This window comes from Schistocerca serialis, chromosome 6, assembly GCF_023864345.2.
Source record: "Schistocerca serialis cubense isolate TAMUIC-IGC-003099 chromosome 6, iqSchSeri2.2, whole genome shotgun sequence".
Lineage (NCBI taxonomy): Eukaryota > Metazoa > Arthropoda > Insecta > Orthoptera > Acrididae > Schistocerca > Schistocerca serialis.
The window spans coordinates 441,132,793-441,144,845 of record NC_064643.1 but is presented as its reverse complement, the minus strand read 5'-3'; the positions used below and the strand labels follow the sequence as shown (position 1 = coordinate 441,144,845).

General features: G+C 41.8%; 1 long non-coding RNA gene and 1 pseudogene across 2 annotated transcripts in view; both read left to right on the top strand.

The window, feature by feature from the left end:
• LOC126484197 (uncharacterized) overlaps window positions 1-12,053 on the top strand; it is a 641,002-nt gene that overhangs the window by 44,812 nt on the left and 584,137 nt on the right. The window lies entirely within an intron of this gene.
• On the top strand, window positions 11,003-11,119 carry LOC126485669 (5S ribosomal RNA; annotated as a pseudogene).

Here is a 12,053-nt window from a genome sequence, read left to right as displayed (position 1 = left end):
CACTTGTTGTCTATTAAGTTGAGAAACAGCCACCAACAGGTTTACAAGACTACATGTGCTATAGCCCATGCGCGTCGCGTGAGATTTTCATGTTCTTTTCTCCAGCTCTCTACACATCGTCATCGATTGTTTCGCCATTGTTGCTTGCATTAGCTTGTTATTTCTTCACTGCCTAATTATTACATATTTGTCTGTTTGTTGTATCTGTTATGAGTAAAAACTCTGTACTCCAGGGAGGAGGCAAGTGCCCCCTCTTGGTGCCCTCCATCCTTCAGTCATCTACACTACTAGTTTTCAATTTTTCATGAGAACCATATACCAAGCACTAATGAACGGTGAACGAGTAAAAATGAACGGTTCCCAAAAAAGAACGAACAGCAGTGAACTAGTTCCCAAGGATGAACGAGTTTGCTCATCTCTAGTACGTAAGCATCCTATCTGATCACCTGCATCCATTCATATCCATTATGCATTGCGTCGGATTTGGGAGATTCCAGCAGGACAATGCGATACCCCACACGTCCAGAATTGCTACAGAGTGGCTACAGGAATACTCTTCTGAGTTTAAACAGTTCCACTGTCCACCAAACTCCCCAGACATGAACATTATTAAGCATATCTGGGATGCCTTGCAACGTGCTGTTCAGAAGAGATCTCGACCCCCTCGTACTTTTACGGATTTATGGACAGCCCTGCAAGATTCATAGTGCCAGTTCCCTCTAGCACTACTGCAGACATTAGTCGAGTCCATGCCACGTCGTGTTGCGGCATTTCTGCGTGCTCGCGGGCACCCTACACGGTATTAGACAGGTGTAGCAGTTTTGTTTGGCTCTTCAGTGTAGTTTGTGTAATGAACCTTTGGCGCATGGTAGTACAGTTGACAGGAATAGTCTAGCCGGGATCGAGGAATCCTCCGGTTCGTCACAGAATACAGATGCGCGGGCGGCCGCAGCGGCTGCGTGGTCTTGCTGGCGATTTGACTGCAGTGTGCAGGGAGGCGGCTCTGTCTCACAGCGGTACACAAGCGAGCTGCTAACGAGTTTTGGCAGCTTCCACTGCGTGGCGTGACAGCTGATGCAGCAACAACGTTCGCTGACGCCTGCCCCGCCGCTCTCGACTGTGTGGCGTCCCACACCGCTGTACGTCCTGGCCAACCTAACGGCCCGAGCCCTAAACGCCAGGCCGTGATCTGTTACACTATACCGTCTGTATGTCAGTGTTATTTATTTGTTTGATGGACGCAATCAAGAATCTGCGACGTCGATATGCTTATTGTCCTCTTTTTATTTTTTTTTTATTTTTTAAATACCAAGTTCCCTGAGATGAACATTACCTTAAGATCAAGCGTAACTTCTCGAGCATACAGATCGGAACCGCGGGATTGGAGTCATGTTAACTTATTTCTGGGATGAGATCAGAGCGTTGTACAACCAAGGGAAATGTCTTAAAATAGTTCGGCCAGAAAAGGGCAATTATACGTTAAATGTGGTAATTGTGAAAGCCTTTTTTTATGTTACTAGCTGACCCGGCGAACTCTGTTCCGCCTTAAAGCCAATAAATAATCAGATTTTGGGTGTTAAGTTCAATTTTTTATTAGGAAATTAAAAAAAATTAAGTATTTTAATGATTGTTTGTTCTTTATGTTTTTTGGTGCATAGCTTCCACTCTTCAATTAAGTACCTTGTGACACACGACATTTTTTGTTTCATTATCAGGCGCAAGAACAAACAACGCAGATGGTCTTCTGACCCGTGAATATGTCACATATAACTGACCATGTGAAAAACATGGATATTCCAGATTTAAACGACAAACTTTCAAGGATTGGCCTTGTGATTTGTTAATGCTCATGGCGAATGCAAGACGGATCGGAAATTGAAGTCTTTTAAACTCAAACGGCATATCGGTTGGGATCATCGGGATCCTCGGAATGAGAACTTCCTCGCCATCGAATTTTCATTTGAGTATCGTCGCGTAAATAAGATTGTTCATCAATTTACTTACCACCGAACGCGTACCGTTGCACATTTTTGGTTGGTTTATGTTTCAAAGCATGATTACTATGGAGCCAACTTTTAGGCGTAAATTGTGCTGTGGTAAGTCAGGCACATCCAAGGAGTTTAAAAATTCAATTGGATAGTTGGTGGCTTATTCTTCATTTGTTACACACTCAATAGATTTGAATGAATGCATTTTACCAATGATCTCATTCTGAATTATGTAGTTTAGGTCATCTACATCTTTATTCTTAGCCGCTAAAATTTCTCGCTCACTCAACCATTCATTACTTTTGTAGTTAGTAATGATGTTTGGGATTACTTTGTTGATAAGTTGGTCTTTCGATACAAATTATTTCTTTAAATTTGTAATTAATGATATATACTGATACTTAACCATAGACGTTTAGCTCTCATTTGCGTTTTGTTAATCCATGTCAGATGCGTTTTTGTTATACCACTTTTTATAGTGACGTTTAGCTGACATTTTCGTTTTGTTATTCCATGCCAGTTTTTGTTATGCCACGTTTTATAGCGGTCGAACGGGATAAAAAGTGTCCTATGCCCGTCTCCTGGTTCTAAGTACCTCTCCACCAATTTTCAGCCAAATCGGTCCAGCAGTTCTAGAGTTATAAATGGTATAACTAACACGACTTTCTTTTATAGATAACACAAGAAACATAACTCGCCTGAGAGCGAGCCTGACTCTTAGAACTCCAGCGCTACGTTACTCTGCGAACAATATGTCCTTGCTATGTTAATGTTACGATCAGACTCACTTGTGTCTTGGGATCTCGCTGGAGAGAGCTTTAGTCTCATTTTGTGGTATAATCGTATTGTTGGCGGCAGCTATTAAGGGCTCTAGGAAGTTGATTCAGTTGCAACGACGAAACTACTTCGCCCCCAGACTTATGCAAGGGTTTCAAGAATATACACTATGTGATCAAAAGTATCCGGACACCTGGCTGAAAATGGCTTACAGGTTCGTGGTGCCCTGCATCGTGGAATTCAATATGGTGTTGGCTCACCCTTAGCCTCGATGACAGCTTCCACTCTCGCAAGCATACGTTCAATAAGGTGCTGAAAGATTTCTTGGGGAATGACAGCCCATTCTTCAGCGAGTGGTGCATTGAGGAGAGATATCGATGTCGGTCTGTGAGGCCTGGCACAAAGTCGGCTCTCCAAAACATCTGCGGGATTCTCGCGTACAAACGTATGACGCAGATGACACCCAATCACCTGACCACGTTCTAAGTCCGTGAGTTCTGTGGAGCTCCCAATTCTGCTCTCTCACGATTTCTAATGGCTACTGAGGTCGCTGGTATGGAGTATCTGGCAGTAGGTGGCAGTACATGCATCTAATATGAAAAACGTATGTTTTTGGGGGTGTCCGGATACTTTTGATCACATAGTGTACTCGTATATTTATGTAGTGAAAGGCTATACAACAGTTTTTTTCTGAAACAATGACCGATATTCACTGAGGTGACTAAAGACATGGGATAGCGATATGTATGTATACAGATTTCGGTAGTATAGCGTACACAAAGTATAAAAGGGTAGCTGCCATCTCCACTCAGCTGATTCCTGTGTAAAGCTTTCCGAAGTGGTTAAGGCCGCACGACGGGAATTAACATGCTTCGAATGTGGAATTGCAAATAGAGCTAACAGCATGGGACATTCCATTTCGGACATCGTTAGTGAACTCGATATTCCGAGATCGTCAGTGTCAAGTGCGTACCTAGAATACCAAATGTCAGCCATTACCTCTCACCACGGACAACTTAACGACCGAGAGCAGCGGTGTTTGCGTAGAGCTGTCAGTGCTGACAGACAAACAACGCTGCGTGAAATAACCTCAGAAATTAATGTAGGTCGTTCGACGAACGTACCCGTTACGACAGTGAGGCGAAATTTAGAGTTAATGGGCTGTGGCAGCAGATGATCGACGCGAGTGCCTTTGCGAATAGCACGACTTCGCCTGCAACTCTTCTCCTAGGCTCGAGACTATATCGGTTGGACCCTAGACGACTGGAAAACCGTGGCCAGGTCATACGTGCCCGATTTCAGTTGGCAGAGTTCGAATTTAATGCAGACTCCAAGTAGCCAAGGACCCAAGCTGTCAACAAGGTACTTTGCTAGCTGGCAGTTACTCATCATCGTTTGGACTGTGTTTACGCGGAATGGACTGAGTTCAAAAAATGGTTCAAATGGCTCTGAGCACTATGGGACTTAACATCTATGGTCATCAGTCCCCTAGAACTTAGAACTACTTAAACCTAACTAACCTAAGGACATCACACAACACCCAGCCATCACGAGGCAGAGAAAATCCCTGACCCCGCCGGGAATCGAACCCGGGAACCCGGGCGTGGGAAGCGAGAACACTACCTCACGACCACGAGCTGCGGGCAATGGACTGAGTCCACTGGCCCAATTGAACTGATCATTAACTGGAAATGGCAATGTTCGGCTACTTGGAAACCATTTGCAGCCATTCATGGGCTTGAAGTCTGCAAAAAACGATGGAATTTCTGCGGATGACAGTGCGCTATGTCGGGCCACAATCGCTGATTAGTGATTTGGAGAACATTGTGGACAACTCTAGAGAGCCGGCCGGAGTGGCCGTGCGGTTCTAGGCGCTACAGTCTGGAACCGAGCGACCGCAGGTTCGAATCCTGCCTCGGGCATGGATGTGTGTGATGCCCTTAGGTTAGCTAGGTTTAATTTGTTCTAAGTTCTAGGCGACTGATGACCTCAGAAGTTAAGTCGCTTATTGCTCAGAGCCATTTGAACCATTTTTGAACGCTAGAGAATGGTTTGGCCACCCAGATCATCCGAAATGAATCCCAACGAACATTTATGGGACGTAATCGAGAGCTCAGTTCGTGCACAAAACCCTGCCCGGGCAACACTTTCGCAGTTATGGACGGCTATAGAGGCAGCTTAGCTGAATATTTCTGCGGGAGACTTCCAACGACTTGTTGAGCCCATCCCACGGCAAGTTGCTGCGCTACCCCGGGCAAAAGGATGTCCGACGCAATATTACGAGGTATCCCTTTAAGTTTTTTCAGGTCACTGTACTAGTGTGCGTATAGACAACGCCTACAGGATCTCCGGAACGATGTTGGTTGAATGTTTCAACGGCCGAATCTGCACGCACGGTCATTCATTCTCTGGAAAACATTATTATCACGTTTCCCGATTTTATAAAATTCTACGCTGCTGTAAAGATGATCCAATCTCATTGTAGACTTTAATTGCACACATACGGACTCCGTTGATTCTATATGGACAAACAAATAAAGTATCTTTCTGTATTACAGACGACCGGAGAATTTATTTAGCGGAGTCGCTGCTGAAGTATGAGATCTTCGGTATCAACGCGGCGATTTCTAGCAAGTTTTCGAATACGTGAGCTTCATTAAAAGCACTTTATCATTCAACACATTAATGCACTTAACTAACAATAAAGGAATACTTAAATAATAAACTGAACTTTAAGTTAAACTTCCAAAAATAATAACACTACTAATAATGATCGTACACGATAATAATCTCTTTTTAATACGTCTATTTTACTATCTAGTCAGACATTTCATGTAGTAGTTGAAAGATACTGCGACGTATCAACAAACTGTATGTTGTTGTTGTCTTCAATCCTGAGACTGGTTTGATGCAGCTCTCCATGCTACTCTCTCCTGTGTAAGCTTCCTCATCTCCCAGTACTTACTGCAACCTACATCCTTCTGAATCTGCTTAGTGTATTCAACAAACTGTAGCGAGTTCAAAATGCCATCCAGTTCGCTTTTTGTTCCTGTCCTGGGATACAGGGAATATCATTCTACCCGGACATCATAACCGCTGCTCTAAGCATGTTTCTTATGGAGATAATATTCTGTTGTACTTTATTTGTGAAGGACCAGTACATGCAAGATTACAAGCGACAGAGAATATTAGCAGCATTAACTAACAACATTTTGAAGAGAAAAAGGGAATTATAAAGCTATTTAAGTTCGAATTAAAGACAGTTGTGAAGACATGGTCCTGAGGCTGTACGGAAACACAAACTAACCTAAGGATACTGGTTTACAGAATGGAGGTAAGATCATGAGCATAGGAAAGTTAAAAGTGTTGTAATTTTTGCTGCAATGGAGTTATGTAAAAGAGGGGTAACCACTCAAAGCTGTCAGGCGAAAATGTATTTGTCGTTGTTACTTAGCACACACCCTGTAACCACAAGTAACAGGTGCCCTAAATTTTTTTAATAACGGAAAGCATTTTGTCCACCGTAATGGAACGAATACTTATGATGTAATCTTACAAATTGTTTCATAAAACCACTTTCTTTTCATGGCCCCAATTAATTTGGAGCAGTGATGCCCGCCTTCAGTTGGCTTAGTTTATGTCTCACACTAGATTTTTACTCGCGGCTTCGTACGCGTACGCGTATGCGTATTTCACACATATATTGCACACAACGCCTCCCCCCCCCCCTCCCCTTCTGTCCATCTGCTCTTCCCCCTTTTTCCTGTCTGTCTACTCCTCCTCCTGTCTCTGTTCATCTCCCACCCACTACTCTATCTGTCCATCTTCTCCCTTTCCTCTCTCTGTCCATCTCCTATGTGGGCCATTTTCACTCCCAACCCCGTCCTTGTTGGAGGCGATTCTTACCCATACAGCACTTCTTCCTGACAGTAAGTGGTATGTGTAAAATCTGAAAAAAATTGAAAAATAGCATTTACGAACTTATAGTGTACCGCTTCAAAATGAGCCATGTTCGAAAGCGGTAGCAATACATAAACAATAATAAATAAAAAATATATAAATCACCTGTGGTGGACTATAATTACGATGTATTTCATAGAATTTGTGGCTGGACAGCAGCACACAAAATAAATATTCAGTACATACATCCATTTTTATATAATATGTAGATATACCACGTGTAGAAGTATGAAACCGCAATTTCCCTATAGATGGTGCTATCGGTCAGTGTAGTCGCCCGTGAGACCTGGTCTGCAGCGCCATCTGCTTCCTGTAACGGCTGACGGCCAATGTCAACACACAGTAATCCACGTTCCATGCATCGGTATCCGTTTCAAACGCGTAAACATGTCGAGTTTTGCGCCTAAGAACTACGATTTGCGGACAGCATTGGTTTTCTGTTATCATTTGAAGAAAACTGCAACAGAATCGCATCGAATGCTTGTCTGAGCTTACGGCAAACACGCTCTTGGGAAAACAGAGTGTTTCGAATGATTCAAACAATTCAAAAGTGGTGATTCTGACGTGAGAAACGACGAGCGCGGAAAACCACCGGAACAGTTCGAAGACAACGAATTGCAGGCCTTATTGGATGAATGTGATACTCGAACTCAACAGGAACTCGCGGAACAATTGAATGTGACGCTGAAAGCTATGAGAAAGGTGCAGAAAGTGGGAAAATTGAAGTCATGTGAACAGCCGTCTGGTGATGAACTTGCCAGTTCGAAACCGGTAACGGCGCTATTTACCTAAATAAATAGCAGTATTAATAGTGGCTGGTTGTTGCCTTCTTCTTTGTAATCACCGTATCAATTTTAGACCAAAAATACAGTTATAACCTGCCAGGAAGTTTCATATCAGCGCACACTCCGCTGCAGGGTGAAAATCTCATTACAGTACAGTGCTGTTAATTAGGATACGAAGCAGTATGGTGCTCTTGTTTGGGACTGAGCCACAACACTTCAGCTGGACACGGACGAAAGTGAGAAATTCAGCCTCTGTGCGCACTGCACGCAGCAGGCAGCACTTGCAGTGCAGAGGATCCCGCTGTTGCTGAATCCGCACCTCATCCTTTCGACTCTTGAAACTTTGTAAGTTTCGGCAGCAAGGGGAGGCATGATGTTAGTGATGAGGCAGGGGTAGGTACATTATCAATTAATGCATGGGTGATCTCATTTGGACCTCTGGCAGTCGACAGACCCAGTTATTTGTGTTCCTAAATGTACTTTACTAATCCCATCCAAACAATGCCGTCATCATCTCAGATGAGAAACCGTCTATTTAATCTGCTTGAATGATCTCGCGAGCTAGTTGTCGGACTAATTTCTTCCCTTCCTCGCCGATTTTCCTGCTCAGTTTCTGGCAACTATTTAACTGTATGGGTTTCATGTTACGATTTCTGCTCATTCCCAGTATGTGAGAGTTAACTATTACGTCGTTGTATCATGTAATGTTTCTCCTGTGGAATATATTGTAATAAACGATGGTGCAAGTTACCGCTATGGTCTAAGTTACCGCTTTTCTTTTCAGTATTTGGAGATGAACCCTTGGCCCCTATTGTCTCTATTAACTCCTACAAGAACCACACCCACAGCTCGTTTGTCAGAGCGACCCCTTCTCTTCTGTTTCCACGCATGCAGTTTATTAAATACATCTGAGTCGCAGAAAGGCGAACTGCATATCGAACAGATTCATTGGATGCAGATCAGAGGCTTTGTTTATTTTTGGCTGTAGCTCAGTGGCGTCTTGTAATAATAAGATTAAAACTGTATGGAATTTTGTCAAACAGGAGACAGAGAAGCCAGTCAGTGAAAACTATACCATAACAATTAAACTAAACCTCAATGTTGTGACTAATAATTCTCAAGTTACAAGTACTTTTAACAATAACTTTCTATATGCACCAGTAAAAATAGAATTTATTGGTTCCGCTGAAGTAGCGAGAGTCTATTTTAAAAATATCATTCCACAAAACCTTAAGCAACCAGAAGTAGCACCAATATCCTTCACTGAAACTAATAGAAATATTAAAATTCTAAAAAACAAAGGCTCATATGATATGGATGGAATGTCAAACAGAATTCTGAAAAGCTGTTCTGACTTAATAAGCAGTATCCTTGGTAACATACGTAATGCATCACCGAAACAGGGAATGTTTGCAGACAGGTAGAAATATGCAACTCTTAAGCCTCTTTATAAGAAACGTGACAAGAATGACGTAAATAATTGTTGTCCAATTTTCTTGCTGTTATCTTTTCCCAAAATATTAGAAAAAGTAATTTATTAAAGAGTAGTCTCACAATTAAGTAGAAACGATTTATTTAGCATTTCACAATTTGGATTCCAAAAGGTTGCTCAACCGAGGATGCTACTTAGAAAGTCACCCACCAAATATTACGAGCCTCAAATAATAAAATCTCGCCACTTGTTGTTTTTTTGTGATCTTTCTAATGGGTTTGGTTGTGTAGCTCGTTTTACACTCTTGGGAAAACTTAAGTTTTATGGAATTTATAGCATTACACACAATTGGTTTTAATCATACTTAACAATCAGAATTCAAAAAGTTGCGCAGAATAATCAGAGCAATGTTGGAAAGGTGGAAAATTTTAGTGACTGGGTATAAATCACAATGGGACAGTGTTCAATTGCCGGTCCACTGCTATACGTTATATATGTGAACGACCTTCCACTTAATAGTCAACAAGCAGAATTGGTACTTTTTGTGGGTGATACTAGTGTTATAAAAAATCCCATTAGAGAGGAAGCAACAGCAGAGATTGTTAATGACGTTTTATAAAAAATTATTAAGTGGTTCTCTGAAAATGGACTGAGCGTAAATCTGCAGTGAAAACACTGTATTCCTTTCTTTACAACAAATAGAGTTATAACAGCAATTGATGTAACACATGAACAGGAGTCTGTAAATAGGGTAGAATGCTCCAAATATTTAGATGCACATATTGATGAAAACTTGAACTGGAAGAAACATATTATTGAGATTCTCAAACAATTAAGTTCAGTTACTTTTACTCTTCGTATAATTGCTAATCTTGAAAACAAACAAGTCAGCATCCTGACATGCTTTACATATTTCCACTCAGTAACGCCTTATGAAATAATTTGTGGAGTAGCTCGCACCCAAAAAGAAACTATTGATTGCACAGATGCGAGCGATAAGAATAACATGTGGTAAAGATCACATGCTATTCTTATCGCTCGCATTTGTGCAATCAATGGTTTCTGTGGTCACCATGTATGTCCCTCTTCAAGGGATTGGGCATTTTAAGTGTACCTACATCTATCACAATTTAAAAAAGATTAGTAATATCGATACGTACAAGTCTAGAGGAAAAGATAACATTTATTACGCAATATTAAAAGCTGTCCATGGCTCAGGAAAGAGTTCAGTATGCAGAAATAAAAGTTTTGTTTATTTGCCCAATACCATAAAATGTCTGACAGGTAGCAAAGCAAGTTTTAAATGCGACCTAAAATCATTTCTCCTAGCAACTCCCCCTGTTCTCTGGATGAATTTCTATTTACAAACTGGTAAACAACAAGCCTAGTTTTTTCGATGTAGTGGCGTGAGTAGGACTAAACAAAACTTAACAGCATTCATATTAACTGAATCATTCGATAAAAGAATCGTTTAAACGGTCTATGGAAATGTTACTAATTACGCCCAAACAGGGTTTTCTGTTTCGCAACTGAAAAACATGGCTGTTCTTTGAGAGGAAGTATGGCTTGGCATATATCTGCCACGTCCTTTGCTTTTTTGAATACATTAACCTTTTTTCAATTCTTCTGTTCCAGAGTAAGACATTTTAATGGCTATTTGAGATGGTTGACTATGAGCCACTGCATATGGAAATCTTCTACGCCTGCATTGACAACAATGTGTCAGCAGCATTGTTAAAATCAAAGAAGTTAGTTGTACGCATTAGAATTATGTGGAATGGGTTCGTAGATTTAGCTGACTCAACAACTTTGTGTAAAACTTGAGGATCAAAGACTTTGACACATGGCACTTGGAAACCCTGAGAGAAGCACTGCATGGCACAAAGACCGTGCGCCTTCTAGTAATTGCCTTTGTAAAATAGTGGCAAAAGACGCTTGTGACAACCAGGCCCAAATAACTGTTTAAATAATATTTGACGACGATCTGTTGCCATTTATCGTGAGCCCACTTGTGCAAGAATACTCGCTTATTTATTTACGGACAAATCTATGTTTATATTTGCAACGGCCATGCCGCAGTGGATATACCGGTTCCCGTCAGATCACCGAAGTTAAGCGCTCTCGGGCGTGGTCGGTACTTGGATGGGTGACCATCCAGCTGCCACGCGCTGTTGCCATTTTTCAGGGTGCACTCAGCCTCGAGATGCCAATTGAGGAGCTACTCGACCGAATAGTAGCGGCTCCGGTCAAAGAAAACCATCGTAACGACCGGGAGAGCGGTGTGCTGACCACACGCCCCTCCTATCCACATCCTCAACTCAGGATGATACGGCGGTCGGATGGTCCCGATGGGCCACTTGTGGCCTGAAGACGGAGTGCTTTTATGTTTATATTTATTGTTAATGATCTGTGTGTAACTGAATTTTCTTTACTTCAATATCGTCGTAATCCATTAGTCTCGGAAGTGGTCAAATTGAGTCAAATTGTGTCTTTAGATCCTAAGAACGATGCTTTATTGCTGGGCACAGCTTTCAACAACTGAAAAAGCAGACTTCAGCGTAACACTGCGGGAGTCAAGTGGAGACTGGGACGTTTTCGAGTGAAGAGCTCAAGACAGCGATTCTGGACACTTCAACGCAAGTTCTGGAGGGAGGTAGACATGCCTTTTGTCACGAGTGGTATTCGATCATGGAGGTATTCGATTCTGGGTGGTGAACGGGCATGAACTTCTGAAGGGAGTTTTTATTTTGAGCGGTCTGAATGTGCTACAGAGTAAGACTCAAATTTTCGTGCTTGTGTTATGGAACTGAAGATAGACAGAGTATGAGTTACTATTCTTGTTTCGCAGATGATAATTTGTAAATCACCTTTTTGAACACTGAACTGTTTTTAGCTGGTGGATGTTTCGTGTATTGTGATTATGCAATGGACTTAGTTTTTGCGTATCTTTGATTAAAATTAAGTTCGCGGGTTTTGCTACCAGTCTCTCAACGTAACGTTATTGCATTTGATAAGGGTATTTTCTGTCTGTACTGTAACTAAATGTCGTAGGACCACTTCCCGTTTATTTGAGACATCCTTTCTTAAACAAACACTACTCAACATAATTCT